Source organism: Stegodyphus dumicola, chromosome 2 (genome assembly GCF_044657685.1).
Source record: "Stegodyphus dumicola isolate Sdum_Otavi_A_Nest chromosome 2, ASM4465768v1".
Classification (NCBI taxonomy): domain Eukaryota; kingdom Metazoa; phylum Arthropoda; class Arachnida; order Araneae; family Eresidae; genus Stegodyphus; species Stegodyphus dumicola.
Window position 1 is genome coordinate 45,216,603 of NC_140769.1, and position 16,368 is coordinate 45,232,970.

At 32.4% G+C, this 16,368-nt stretch overlaps 1 protein-coding gene across 3 annotated transcripts in view; it reads left to right on the forward strand.

The window, feature by feature from the left end:
- The window catches only part of LOC118199042 (uncharacterized), a 450,062-nt gene that overhangs the window by 173,402 nt on the left and 260,292 nt on the right, over positions 1–16,368 (forward strand). For all 3 annotated transcript variants that reach the window (XM_085810642.1, XM_085810641.1, XM_085810643.1), the window contains exon 2: positions 7,234–7,407. The gene's annotated coding sequence lies outside the window, so the exon portion shown is untranslated. The remainder of the gene's footprint in view (positions 1–7,233; positions 7,408–16,368) is intronic.

Genomic DNA, 16,368 nt, shown 5'->3' on the forward strand with positions numbered 1-16,368 from the left:
GGCACGCTAAGAAAGCAGGAAAAATACCTTATAAGCAGATAAACGCTGTAAAACGCCGATAAAAAAGTTCTGCAACAGTTTAAATTTTTTCTATTTCCATGAATCTTTAAGCAAGACTAGACAGGAGAATAGTTTTTTCAAGATTTAAAGCAGATAAATGCTAAACATGGAGGATTAAATTCGTCCTTGGAAATTAAGAAAGATAAAAAAAATTTTTAAATGTTCATTTTAAGAGTTCATAATAGCCGAAACTTTTAACGCTTTAATCATAAAAGTGATATTGGTGATCTACATACCATTGAAATTACAACGATTGCATTCTTTTCTCGAGACCGCGTTTGTTCAACCACAGTAAAACTAATCTTTCAAAAGTGCAAAGTTTTAATGGCTTTTTCAGATTAGATGAGATTAAATTTTTCAGGAATTTGAAGATTTGAATGTAGAAGAAAACGTGTTGCCAGATCTCGAATATTTTTCAAGATTCGTGGGCATCGAAGATTCGACTGTTCCATCCCTAATTTTGCTAGCTGACTTATTGGTCTACTGGATCATATAAAAAACTTAATTTGATATTTTAAAAACCATTCTACCACCAGTGCCGTAACTACTCAAATAAAATTCTTTATATTTGCTTTGAGAAACTTCATGAGCGGAAATATATTCCTAGTGTCTACATTTAAGGAAACAAAACTTGTAGCTGCCCTTTTTCAAAACTCGTTATGTGATTACGCCCATTTTTACTCCAAAGGAGCAATTTGCCCTAAAGGAATATTAATTTCGTTTTGGCATTTTTGCGTTGAAAACTATAAACGGCGAATCACTTTTCAAATTGTTGCCACCAAATATTATTGCCCTGTATTATATTTGAAAAAATTAAATAATGAAGAATCTGCATGAATGTATGTATGTTTGTCGCAATGTGATAAAACAACGGTACCTAGAGCCATCAAAATTTGAATAAAGTAATCTTCCATAGAATATGGGCATGTGAAAGCCCTAATTTGAATTTGAAATTTGTTTTATTATCGATTTCATGTTTTGTAATACTTCAACGAATTTTTAATTAAAAAAACTCATCGATTTCAAAGCGAGCAATGGCAACACTGTGCGGGAAAAAAAAACATTTTTACCTCCAGCGCGAGAGGCTCTGCTTCAGAAATTCTAAAGATATACTCATTTTAAAATTATTTTGCGATATTGCTGTTGAACTGAATTTTATGGTTTTAGTACGTAGAACATGATATTTAATAAAAGTAACATGCAAAACGTTAAACAAACGCGCCTTTGGACGCAGTTTAAAATTTGAGTCCTTTCAGATTTTTTTCTTCTTAGCTAAAGCATTAAAACTTTAAACAAATACTGATGTTGGATAAATGATAATATTATTTAACGTTTTATTGAATCTTATAATTATCAATATTGTACGAGGATTGATAAATTATCTTCTTCTATCAGCAATAATCCGCGTGATTTGGAAAATAGATTTTTGCTTTCAAGAGAAAGTAACATTTCATTATTTATCAAAACAATACTTTTTGACTGTATTTGTTAAATTAATGATATACTTGAACTATACAATAAGCATTAAAAGGCTGTTAAAAACGTTTGTCTTGGAGGATGAAATAAGTGCAATCCAAAAATTGCTGTCAGTAATATTTACACTCCTAATTACTTCAGTTTATTAATTTTAGTTTTCTGTAAAAGTTTTACAGGTTTCGCAAGTTAAATTAAAAAATTTAAACGCCAACAAATGAACGAAGAGGCATGATTCACGTTAAAATTCAATATATAGACGAAGTCATCTTTAAGATTAAAAATGTTGTACGAGTCCTAGACTCATAAATGCTCTTTTTTCGTCTAGACAAAATATTTCCGAAAAATGTCACATTTGAGAGTATTTTCTTTTGTCTGAAAAATTATAGCTCTTTTTTTTTTACCTCTTTTTTTATTTTTTTTTTTAATATTTGGAAATATTTTAAGCAAAAATAATTTAAGAATAATTGGAATGCTAATTATTTCCGGTTTGTGTTTAGATTACGAAATGATAACAAATGCAGTAGAATAGGAGTAATTTAGCATACATTACTTTGTTTTATTGATTCGAGGCGGGAATAATAGCTTGAAAATCTTTTTAAATCACAAACAAAAAGATAGCATAATACTCACATTGTATATGAAGCTGTTATTTCATTATTTTAAACTTATTTTAAAAATTTTAATGCAAGCTATTATTTGGAGCATTGAAACGCTTCGTAGTTAAAAAAATACATAATGCGGAAAAGTATTTTCGTCGAACAGTTTTCATGTTTATCAAATTAGTTGAAACGTTATGTAAAGCTTAATTTCCACACATATTTCATTTTAGTCTCAGTTTCTATGCATCTAAACAAATAAAAAGGCTTTATAAAATACTTTTATCTTCAGTTCTGCAATCTTTGAAAAATTAGGTGAGGAAAATATTTTTTGTGTTACAATATTAATAATAGGTGTCCTATACAAAAGTTACCAGTAATAAGTTCCGATGATTTATAGAAAAATATAAATAGAAAATTTACCTTTATGATGATATAAAAATCATATGAAAATTTTTGCAGTCATTAATAAAACTATAAATCTCTGTATGGGCATCTTTTATAACGTTACGAATGTAAAAAAAAAATGCTATTCAATCTCTCACCATATATTTGTTTTTCAGCATTTGTGGAGTTTGTTAAAATTCTACAATCGGTTCTACTACTTGATCGGTTCTATGAAATCCATTAAATGTCCTACTAGCTCTGCTAAACTAAGGACTTCAATTTATTCTCAATAAATATCAAGAAAATATCAAGAGGGTTTAAATCTGAAGATCTACTACAAAGAGCATGTGAAAGGAATCTCTACCACTTCCTTGTTTTTCTCTAGGGAAGCTCTACTCCAGTTGTACTCTCATTCATGTCGCATAACGAAAGGGTGTTTCCATTTTGTTGGAGGACGAATCGTGTTAATATCTGTTGTAATTCTGGATCATAATTAAATAATCATTCCCAGAAATAATCTTTTCAAGAAAGAAGGGGCTGAAGAATTTGTGAAAGCGAAGTCATACACAATGGCCAAATTAGAGCTGTTACAGCTTTATGTTTTCTACAAAGTTCAAAGTTTTCTTTCTCTTTTTTCCCTGTTTTTTTTATGGTGTTCACTAGCCATTTTAGGCTTTGGTCACTACTAATGCCAGAAGCGGTGGTCATTTTATTATGCAGGCATTAATAGGTGGCCACTGTTGCTTCCTATGAAGAGACAGACAATATACATCCATGCCTTGTTCGGGATTCGAACCTGAGCCCTTTGATACAGCAGTTACTTTACCGTCTGGACGGCACATAGTTCAGAAACTCAATGGGACAATCAGGATAGGCAAATTCTCAATCACATTCAGGAATCGGTAATAGCCTGTTGTGGCCGATTAGATAAACCTGCTCTAGTCGATTATCAACTTACATTAATGTAAATATATTTATCACAACCATGAGAGTCTTTAGAAACGTTTTACGAAAGGCTTTATAGAAATATTCTTTTTTATTAAAGTAAACCTATATAGAAAAATGTACATGATAACGCCTCATAGTTTCAATCATTCAGAATATTTGTTCTTCTTTCCAGGCCAAAAATGGTTAAGTTTATTGTTGACTTATTTGAGCATTTTCTATTCTTTTTTTTAATTTAAGCAATGTAAGAAATAATGTCTAACAGAGCGTATTTTTAAGAAGTCATTAAATTCATTTAGATAACGTATAAAACGTATAGACTGGCCTATAATGTTCGGCCTGTAACTATTAACTGGAAAGCAGTTAATACACTTGCCTGCTGAATATAGGGCTATTGTAAAACGTATCTTATTTTAATTTTAGGGAATATAAGCAAACTATATGCGTTTTGTTTTACGCATATAAAAACGTATCTATTTATTTATAGTAAAAATAAATACAAGGTTACATGTTCAGCATAAATAAAAAATCAGCTTCATTATTTTACTTTTGGTGAAGTGGGTTATTGTTTTAGATAAATAAAAAAAAAAATAACGGTAATTTTGATGAAAAACGTGCTTTGTTTACGGAAATAAAAATGCTTTATATTTTAAGCCATTAGCTCGTTGCAGAAATGAAACAGGATAAAAGAAAAAGTAACATTTTCCCACCTGCGTTTGCAGTAAATACCTTTTTGATTCACAAGAAGTGAAAAGAATATATCCTTAATTTTTCGAATATCAGAATGAGCTGTGATCCAAGCTGATCAGAATATTTAAAGTACTTACAGTAATTTACGACGTATAACGGATGCGGTATATATAAAGTAGCTTAAGAATAGTCTAAGAAAGCAATTTTACAATTATATTTTTGCAAGTCTTTAAGCAAAAGTAATTAGAGCAATAAGCGAAGAGAAAACTTTGCGGAATATCTAATCTCATCCACACCCTAAAGCAACAAAATAACGTCCGACGTGCTTATTAACCGCACAATAAAAGAATCTTCTAAAGAGGAAAGTTCTAACTGGACGCTTAAATAATTCGCGTGTCATTAATTTAAATATTCCTTCAGAGAAAGTTATGCATAAAATGATAATTTTTATCTGTGTCAGATAAGAGAGAAGGGTCGAACAAAGGTGCACACACCCAAGATGAACCCAAATGAGAGAAGAGAGCATTTTTGCGGCTTTTGCGGTCACTAGAAACCTAGAGGGTACTCGGCGGGGTCATTGGAACGTTCAGTGATGGCGCTTTTGAAATGACCCGTGCTCTTAAGCCTGTTTAGATATTTCACGCTTAACAATAACTGGGTAAAAAATTTTATCTGTTAAGAGTTTTACTCAATTTATCCGAACTATAGAAACAGAAGACTAACTCATTTTATACCAGTGTTAGTCGAAAATATTTCCGGCAGTTATAGAATATAATATATGTATAACATGAACTGAACTCATTACAGTTCATGTTATTTAAAATTTAACCTTGCTTATTATTGATTCATAGAATTCCTTGGGAATGTATAAAAAAGCTTTATGTATTTCCCAGCTTTATGTGTTTCGCGAGTTGGTTCGGATCTCTATATATGCATATAGTTTTTATAACGCTTAGTAAATAAACACTTCATTTTTTTATTAATGTAACTTCTAGCGACCGAGCGGTAAAACCAATGAACACGAGTATGTCGGCCCCTGCATAAATCTCGACGAATGGGATGACTGTGTGGAAAGTTTTGTGGCTTCTCTCATGTCTATTGTGAATACGAGCTTGTGAGCAAATGTTTTATGAATTAGAAATTTTTCCAAAATAATTTTTCCAAATTTCAAAAATTGAGTCAACATCAATCTAAGGATGATTATATCTAATTTTACATTTCAAATTAGCGTGATTCTCTTTTATATCTTATTTCCTCTGAGGGAATTATGGATGACTGTGTCCTTTAAAATTAAAGATTGGCGACCGTTGCCGAAATTTCCTCCAGCGGTTGATGGGATAATATGAAAGTACCCAATTTTTCATCACTAAAGTAAAATGTTACTCGAACTTCGAACTCTTCGAACTGGATCAATGAGAGTGCGTTTCCGTGAAATTTTGTTAATTAATTGCCTTTGGAACTAACGAGCTTCACTGTTCTTTTTATATCTCTCCATCATCTGATCAATACAAAAATAATCTAAACAAGGATTACGTAATTCAAAATTTTTCACGAAAGGAACCATTTTTTAAGACCTTTAATTTTTATTATAAAATAATTCTTTGCTTCCAAAAATATAATAATGAAATACCTGAAATATTATTTTTTATATTGTACTTTCAACATCAAAGAATAGTTGTTAACATACAATAACATAAAAATGAAAAAGCAATAAAAACTTTCGGAAAGGGAAATGTCTTCAACTGAAACCAAACTAAATAAACAAAATAAAACAAAAGTCATATGTAATACATTTATTATTAAACATTAAATTTGTCCACTTATGCGAAATTTGTTCTTGTTAATGTATGATTTGACACGGCACTAGACTACGAGACACTCGCTCACTAACTCTTAACCGACTCGACTAGGCACTCACTGACTGACTATCAGCTCGATGGAGTCGCTAGACGAGACAGTAACTGACTCGCGATCGACTGACTGGACTAGACTCTCTCTTCTGACGGACTCTCTGCGTACCAGCAGGGTTTATATAGCTTTTGGCTTGTGTTCGAGAACATTCTGGGCTAAACCAGTAAGAATTCGTTCCAGAAGGTTCTCCATCCGTTTATGGCATATCGACAATTTTGTCGCCAAATGTCGCTAAATGAGCGTTTTATCTCCAAGTATGGCAACCTTGCTTCCCCTTGCTATTTTCTGGTAACCTTAAACCTGCTTTGCAGGGAAGCTATCTTACCGCGGCTGGACATTTTGTAACAATACACATATATATGTATATATTTTATGCCACCAATTAGTCTTCAAAAAGAGTTTTCGGAAAACTGAAGTTCTGGTCCATTCTTGTCCTTGCTAACTGCCCGCTTTTGCTGACAAGCAGTATTATAACGCTTGGTAAATAAACACTTCATTTTTTTATTAATGTAACTTCTAGCGACCGAGCGGTAAAACCAATGAACACGAGTATGTCGGCCCCTGCATAAATCTCGACGAATGGGCTGACTGTGTGGAAAGTTTTGTGGCTTCTCTCATGTCTATTGTGAATACGAGCTTGTGAGCAAATGTTTTATGAATTAGAAATTTTTCCAAAATAAAAATTCTGTAGCATATTTGATTAATAAATTCTGAAGTTTTTGTGTTTCTCGTAGTCTATATAGTACATTCACATGTTTATTAGCATAATGTAATTGTAAAATTAGCATCACTTCAGTACATATAAATTTTTTAAGGAAGCACAAAAAAGATAATGGTGTGCTGAAAATATTCTTAAATTTATTTTCTTTTAATGACCCCAAATTCACCATCATCAATCTCAAAATTTGTTCCTTAACTTCAGTTTGAGTTTTTTTTTATTACAAATAATTCTTGATTTTTATTCTCTAAACTTAGTAATTTTACCAATAATTAGTCAGTTTTTTGTGTATAAATTTCTTTAATTTCTAAGGGCATTATTGATTTATTTTACATGCCATCTTCCAAACTGTTTGTTTATGAGTTCTTTGTGATATTTCGTTTTAGTTTGGATTCTAGAGATATGAAGAAAAATTCGCATTGTCTAAAAATATTTTTCTTTTATTTCCAGCCTGAAAAACCGTCTTGCACGGATGTTATTTTTACTCTTCCTTAGACAAAGCTACTTGAAGAAAATTGTTTGAATAAGGCTTCTTCGGCTACAAGATGAAGGAGTAGAAAATAGTTATTTGTTGCTATTTGTTTCTGAAGAACCGGATATTCAGATTCGAATCTTCAGTTATAGGTAAGTGAAAGAGAAACTTTGTGTCATTGCTTTGTGAACTCAGTTTTTTTCCAGGTCAGCATACAACTTGGCATTCGCTTGTAAAATATTCTTTCCGCTGAAATGAGAATTGTTTAAATTGAAGAATAGAATAAACTGAGAGACAGCGGACTTTTCTTTTTTCCTATCCTTCAAAGAAAAAAGTAAAAACTTTCTTTAAATCTGAATTTCCTTGAATGTAATTTTACGAAGTTAGATTTGAATAGAATTTTAGATTTGATGACTTCTACGAAGTAAATGCCAATAGGTCTGGAATTTAAAAGAGAAATTTTAAAACTTAATATTTAATTTAGTTTTGAAATCCAAATTTTACATGCATGAACGAACTACTTGTGTACAATGCCTAAAACATTTTCAATGTAGTATTAATATAAAATCTAGACTTTTAATTGAAAGGGTTTTTTTTTTAGGTATAGTATTTTAATTTAGAAGTCAAACAACAAAAATCAGCGCTATATTTTCAAATTTTCACAGGACTAGTTTTGATGGTTTTACCGAACCAACATCCTCAATTGCAAAAACGCAAATGAACGAGATAGGATATAATGATTAGATAAGATAAGAAAGCCTGGAAGGAGATGAGCTACTGGCGCCATCTATTGATGAAACTAGAACTAAAACATAATTGCTTTAAAGGCTGAAGGCAAAGATGTATTGGAATTAGGGTCGTTAATTAGAACAGAAAGATTTTTTGAATGTCAAATGCCACTAGAAAATCCAGAATCAACAGAATATACTGATGTTTTGCTCACTAGGCGTTGAGCTAAACATCTTGACGTGCATTACAGGGAAGAGATTTTACATGAAATCTTAGGCTGGGGCATTAATACTATAAAACTCGTTGGAAATGTAATTTTGCATATATAGGATAAACTCTCAGATCTTTTAGCGAGTAGCGTTACAAGCACAGTTTCTGCGAGTACGGTAAAGAGAAGGAAGTAAAAAAAATCTTCAGCCCATTATTAGAATAAAAGCCACAAATTAAAATTTTGGTAGGCTAAAATTATTGCTCGCTTTACTTTGACCCTCAATTTGAATTCACTGAATTCTTGAAAATCGGAGTTTTCTCTCACAACATTTCCTGTTAAAAACCTACTCGGAGCGCTACGAATCTTCTTCTAATGAAACACTACAGTCCTGCTGCATTCACCACGGCAACAACAGCGCTTTGAACATGTTATACGAACATGTGCTTTGAGCATGTTATACGAACATGCGCTTTGAACATGTTATACGATGCTGCAGATAGCAATAAAATAAACTTATTTGTGTCATAAACTTCTACCCACCCATATTTCTTTGTACAATAGCAGTATATTTCAGTAGAGTTAAATTGATAAGATATAATCTTATTCTGCTACTGGCAATATTATTTTTGCAATTTTTGATTTAGATCTTGTGCTGTCACTTTATAATTTTCTCCAAAAGCTGAGTCTCACTTGCCATTATTAAATGGTCTCCAACTTAATGGTCTTTCTTAATTAAATGGTCTCCAACTGACCATCACCAACTATAGTAATTTCTTTTCGGTTTCTGGCGACCAAACAGGCTTGCTAGGAATATCAGAATTAAAATTACCGTTTCCGAAGAGATTACCTATTTTGAAGAAGTTCGCGAAATCCTGAATGGATATTAATTGGGTGAAGAGCAATATGCAACTTTCGGATTTGTCAAGGAAGAAAATAATTACTGCAAGAATTCAGCCAATGTCCTTCAGGAATTAGACGGCTCTGTCTTATTTTGCAATTATAAATTGCCTATTAATCTATCACATCATGTAATGGATCGGTTACAACATTAACAAATGCTCGTGCAAATTCCAAAAGTATATTTTGTGTGGTTTTAATCAAAGTTTCATGGCGCATATCGAAATGAAATATAAACGCCGTATCGTTGCATACTCTCTAACGAAAATAATATTCATAAGATTGTATAAATATTTTCTTTCGATAATGGTTAAGCATTCACTGACCTTCGACGGCCAGTGATACAAGTTTTCCTTCAACGGCTATAGGTATTGAAAAGCTATTTACTACATACTTAATGTGGGCGATGTAGCACACGACTTCCTCTACCCACACATTATGTTGTGAGTAATTGTTGGATGTCAACTGTTTGGCATCCGTAAATCGAAAACATGTTATTTATTCATGATCATTTAAATCTGATAATCGAAGAAATGAATATGTTACGGTTTTAACCGTAAAATGATCTTCAAATATTCAAGTTACAGCATTCTTCAGATTTCGCACTCGGGAACCCAATATCCAAACGGCGTTTCATAAATTTTACAAGTGTACTTTAGTACCTCTTTCATGGGAAGTTTAGCCAAATTGTTTGGTAATAATTCGATACCCGACAGACTGTTTGTACATAAATTGCTTATTGTACGCCTTGCAGTAAATTCCCGAAATTTAAAATAATCAAGCCTCTAGACTAATCATTTGCGATAAGAATAAGGATTAAGTATAAAACAATATTGAATAGACTTACATTACAAACATGTTTAAGTACTTTATTAAGTATTATTAAATACTTAAGCTGTTGTAATGCGGTTTCAAGAGCATGAATGAAATGCACTTCGGTAAAATATCAGACGTAAAAGAAGAATTATACACTTATGTGCGGATACATCTATAAATAAAAAAATGGATAACTAACAGCTAAAAATATTTTCCTGAATGGGATCATAACTTAATTCTTAAGTAAATGAAAATGTAAACATGTATATTTAAAAAATACACAAATGTATGGCCTCTGTGCTTTACTATTAATTTGTTGTTCATACTTGCTTTGTATAGTATCAAAAATGGTCTTTCTATTCATATCAACAGTTCTGCTGTTGTATGATTATATTTCTTACGTAAATAAAACAGTTGTCATGAATTTTCCAAGGATAATCTCGGAGATTCTGGAACAAACTTAGAGTGAGACTATACATGAAATCATTCACTCACAACTTGTGTCTTTGACCAATAACAAGGCAGCCCCAGAAAAAGGTCTATTACTACCTGCTTTTGTTTCAAGAGAATCAGCGTTTTTCTATATAAGTCGTGTATTTCGACAAAGTGCTTGTGTTTGTTTTCTTAGACATCTTAGGACAACCGCGAAATTAATAGAAAGTGAACTATGAGCAACAATAGTGGTTGTATTCCTTCGGTTAATAGTGAACTTACAAATTTTGCAATGGTATAGCTTATAATATCATAATTTACTTGTTCACTTTCATTTTCATTTACATCATATAAGGAAAAATTACCGAGTGCAATTTAAGTAAAAATACGTATAACAAGCGAGGAAAAATTTTTTTCCAGTCCATTAAGTTAATTTTACATCACCTTTTCTTATTTTTCCTCAGTAATAATTTTAGGTAGTTCTTAGAAACAAAGTAACAGAATGACTTTTACTGTTTCTTAGTGCACGTCATGTAAAAATATTAGTACTTCAGATAAACAAATTGAATATGAGTTTAGAAACTTCGTTACAAGTTTAGGTAACTAACTATAATTAAAGGCAAGCACATAATTAAAATAACGCGTTCATTAGTATATTTTAAGACAGTTATTTATTTGTAAACTTTTCAGGTAAGAATGATGACTCTGAGGAGAATTTAACTTTTATAATTTGACAAGTTAAAAGAATGCTGAATGCAAGTCAAAGGAACAGATCAACAAATCAACTGTTATTAAGACACAACAAAAAATTACAGAAAATACTGAAATTGTTATTCCATGTGGGCTTAACACTTACTAACAAAAACATCGAAATAAAGGAGAAGTTTCTAATCTTACGAACTAGGCAACAACAATAAAGCTATATTTCAATAAACTTAAGACTCATTTTTAAATAATTGGGTAAGGCTACTTGTAAAGCATGATAACGATAGTGCTTTCTACAAAGTTTTAAACTACAATCCAATGACTTGTTTCGTCGATTCAAAACTCACCAGGTCAACTCAATATTAAGGTTATTGTTCAAATCATTTCCTGAAAGTATTTGCGATTTCATCAAAAATAGAATTTATTTACCCTAAGTAATATTAACAGCAGGCGAGGTCGGTTTTTTTCTGCAGACACTGCCAAATGAAGTTTACATCTCAAAAGAAGAAGAAAATGGGCTATGTAATAGGTTAGTTTCTAAAACTGAGCTCATTTTTGCAGATACTGTATTTTGCTGGGAAATAACGAAATCCTCTTGTAATAACGAATTAAATCTTCTTGATTTACCATATGTCTTTGGTGTGGTATTGATTAAAACATTGATTTTTGAACTTAAGGATTTTTCAATTTACTGCACAGTTGTTAAATTATGTTTGATAATAAGCGATTTCTTGAACTTATTATCAAAGTATTAAAAATTCAGCTCTTTAAATTTTCCATCAATCAAATTTAGTGTTGTGCCGAACTACAATGTACAAAAACAGTCTGCTGAGTTCTACTAAGAGGTTCAAATATATGTACAGTAATTTTTTTTAATTGTAATCGTTTATCTAGTACATTTTTCAGGCTAATTAAATACTTCATATTATTTGCCACCTATACAAGGTGTCTCAAAAGGTCGTTGCAAAACTTATTGGAACACGCTAGTCTGTCATACCATTACAAACAGGATTTACATAGAACTTGTGTCCGAAAATGTAAACGGCGACCGCAAGAGGGCAGTGTTCGCAAGCGTAGACGGGAAGAAAGGCGGTATTAATATGACATTTATTAAAGAACATGATTAAATCATAGAAAATGTTCAAAAATTCCTCCCATTCGCCAAATTGCATGCTTCACAACGTCAACGCATGGATTCCCGGATTCCCAGAAAATGGACAGGAGTGTCACGGACGCGTGCTGCCGCTTTTACGATCCTGGTGATGAGATCCATGTCCAATGTTATGGTCATCTCGTAAACCATGGACTTCATGTATCTCCACAGGCATAAATCTAGGGAAGTCAGGTCGAGAGATCGCTGTGGTCATGTGACTGGTACGTCTCTGCCAATCCAGCGATCAAGATATGTCCTGCTGAGGTATTCCCACATAGTGCTGCTAAAATATGCAAGCGCTCCATCATGCTGAACCAGATGTTTCGGCGTGTAGCTGCTGGAACGTCAACCATCACATCCGGCAACATTCTTTCCACAAAATGTCCATAAAGAACTGAGTTAGTAAACCGATTCATCCTCCTACTGCAACATCCTCACCCGAAATGATCACACTTCCCACTCTCCCATAAACCTGCGAACATTGTCCTCTAGCAGTCGCCGTTCACATTTTCGGATACAAGTTCCTATGTAAATCTTATTTGCCATGGTACGACAGACCAGCATGTTAAGTTTGGCAACGACTTTTTAAGACACTCTGTATAAGTAGGATGAATGAAACACTAACGCCCTCCTTCCCCATATACAGAAGAGTTGTAAAGCTAATGAATGCACTTCAGAAATGTTTCTTAAAGATCGCATGATGGCCCTTTGCGTTTTTAATTTTTAACTTCCCCTATTTATCCCGTTTATTTTAACTCCCCGAAGTCAATGACAGAAGAGAAGAAAACGGATGAGTAAAGAGAAGACGTTTCCATTGATCAGTATATTAAACTGCGACGTTTAATTATTGAAACACAAATTAACCATTATTATTAACCATTATTATTAATCATTAGTAACGTGAACAAAACCATCCTATATATATATATATATATATATATATATATATAAACTAGAAATATTTAAATCTCGTTAATCATAAATATAGCCAACAAGACAATTCTTTGCATAACATCTCTAATCATATCATTTTAATCAACTGTAAGAATCAACTGTAGAAATAAAACTAATCATTTAGAACAAGACAATGGTACACTATGCTGAAAGTGTAATTTCTTTTCCCGTATATTTCACTACAGTTTTGAAATAAATTTCTCAATCAGTAGAGAAATATATTTGTCCTATTGGTGTCATTTCCTCATCCGGTAAATGGGAAAAACAACTTCTTTCAGAATTACCGATCATAGGGAAAAAAAACCCATTCGCATTTTTAATACATTTCTTCTAGTTTCCTTTTTTTAAAGACTCAAAGCTATTGGGTTCTTAAAGAAATTTCCCCCTTTCTGCAACTTTGAATTTCGAGTCCCAATTTTGTATCATTATGCAAATTTTCTCAGATTATTTTATTCTTTCTGTGGCATCGTGACTCATGTTTTATTCTCCCCAGGCGACGATATCTTAGCTTTGTTTCATCTTGCTTGTTAAAGCAAAATGTACAGAATGGGAAAACGTGATTTCTTCTTGAACTTTATGCATTTCAACTAGGGAAATGGGCTGTGATGTCAGCTCTGAATATTTGAAGAGATTTTGATGAAGATACCCTTCATGAACGCAAGAGAATGGCTTTTGCAGAAGAAAGGAATGATTCTTGGGAATTTGTGAGTTGTGAAATTTGTATCCGAAGATCTGAAATTGAAGATGGCTCGATGCCTGATGGCTCTCGAATTATTTGAAAGAACCATGGAGGAGTATGATTTTATAAGCATTTATATGTACAAAAGCCTAGAGTTTCAGTTGAAACATCTGTCTGGTTTTAAATACCTGCTTGTTGCTAGCCCCTAAATGATAATATTTTTAAAAAAATAATAACTGCATCAGCTAAATTTTATGTGCCTTACGAAATATTTTGTGTCATATATTTATGGCCTTTAAATTTCATTTTGACGTCAGAAATGTATGCTTCCATTTTCCATGCCATATTATAATAAATTACGATAACCCAGCATTAACTAACCTAGCCGCTCAGCGAGACGTCTCGGAAGACTTCCGAGGGGCGTGGTCCTAAGCAGCGCCATCTTGGACCACGTGACACCCGGAAATGACGTAGCGTGTTTGAATGATATAAGGTGTTTTGGAGTTTTGTTTTTGAGACGATGACAATATTTGTGACGATGGCAAAAAAAACTTTCGTCAAATAAGAAAGCGAAAACAAAAGAAATGTAAAATAAAATTTACATTTGCTTCAAGCTGAAACTTAGAGATGAAGTGCGAAGAACATGATATTTAATAAATAAATGTAACAGACGAAACGTTAAAAAAAAAAAAAAAAAAAAAAAAAAAAAAAAAAAAAAAAGGCCCGCTGGGCGTAATGTAAAATCTGAAAGCTTTCAGATTTTCTTTTTTTTTTTATTTTTATTTTTATTGAAATTCTCTGGAAAGTTTAAATTCTGGGAAACAGAAATCTCAAATCCGTTTATGTATTTAGTGGGGGTTTTTGGGGGGGAGGGTCGTGTTTCAGCTGCTTTATTTCTATTATTTTCTTTTCTGTCTTCAGACACTAGAGATATCAAATTTTCAAAGAAAACTTCAATCAATTTCTAAGGAAACTTTCAAGCATTAAATTAACATTTTCTCGTTTCATGGTTTAACGTAAAGATGACCTCCCCCTCCCGGCAAAAAAAAAAAAAAAATGTTTAGCTTGATGCTTTTAGTAAAAGTCAACCATCAAGTACGAAGATTATTTCTAGCTGAACAATATGCTGTGGTTCGGATTCCCCCCTCTTCCTTTCTTTCTTTTTCTTTTTTTTTTAATCCGAAGAATACTTTAACAACAATTTTGGAAACTGATTTATCAAACTATCAAAGGAAAAGTTCATTTCCTGTTGCCAGTAATTTACTTGTCTAAGAAAAATATAACTTAAATTTATTCTGTTGTCAAATTAGTATAATTCTCACGGAAAACTGACATCAGTCTGAAAACCTCACAGATTTCAATTACGTATTCAGAGTGATACGGAATCGTTTATGGGATACTGTGGAAACTTTTAATCCAGGAAGGACATAACACGCGAGAAGACAATGGGGAATAAGAAAAGGCGAGAAAAGCGAGAACAATGGCCTGGATTCTTAACGGGAATTAAAAGTCATCCTGGTAAGGAACTGTGAAACTTCCTTTTTAGCTGACTTAAATGTGGACTTAAAGGGATCATAAATAGCCCAGATCTACACGCATTCCTCACCCTTTACTCCACCTCTTTTATCCCGAAGAATTAAGTTCTATTTCACTCACGATTTTCGTGTACGGCCTTATTCGAAACTGGGCATAACGGGTTTTTAGTGAATTTGCTTCTTCCGCATGAGTTTCTTCTTTCTCGGCGATTTTCTGCTTGACTTGAGGACAAAACAGAAAACAGAGAAGCTATTTGCACTCTAGATCCTGAATTTGGACTATTATTGAAATTAGACTTGAAAGTGGAAGTGGGATAATAAGAAAGATTTTTTTATCCTGATATACATGTAATGCATGTCATGCATCATGCAGAACGCAAATTTGTGAGCTGAGTGTAGATTATACATTTGCATTGTACTAGTCTAGCGCTAAATAGATTTCTCTAGAGACGGTGAATTTTGAAAATCATAATTATTTTTGTATTCTAGTTACTACACAGAGTCTTAAATGTAGTACCTTAAGGGCACTGAGAAGATGTTTGAATGAAGAAAAAGCTCATCTAATGAGGCAATAAGTATTGATTACCATTTGGTATTACTCAAAAGAGGAGCATCTGATGTACTCGTGCCTTAAAATTTGCATGACATGAAACTTTCTTGTGCTTATTTCAGCTAACCTAAATCAGTTGGCATAATTTCTAGATCTCGATGCAGAGTGTTGTTAAAAATGTACCAAAAAAGCACTGATCATAAAGTCCTGTTTTGAAAACCTTAATCTCTTTCTGTATGGCTGTCAGACAGGAAAAGGGTATGTTAGAAATAGTAGTTAGAGTATGTTAGTAAAGTATTCACACGATGTTAAAGAGAAAAGTTGATATTATTTTAGTTTCTGCGAAACAAATGAATGAAAGAAATGCTGCTAATGGAATTTAATTTTAATTTTTTTACATTATTCTTTAAAGGTTTGTTTCAAAATCAAAAATGGTTAAACAATTTAAATGA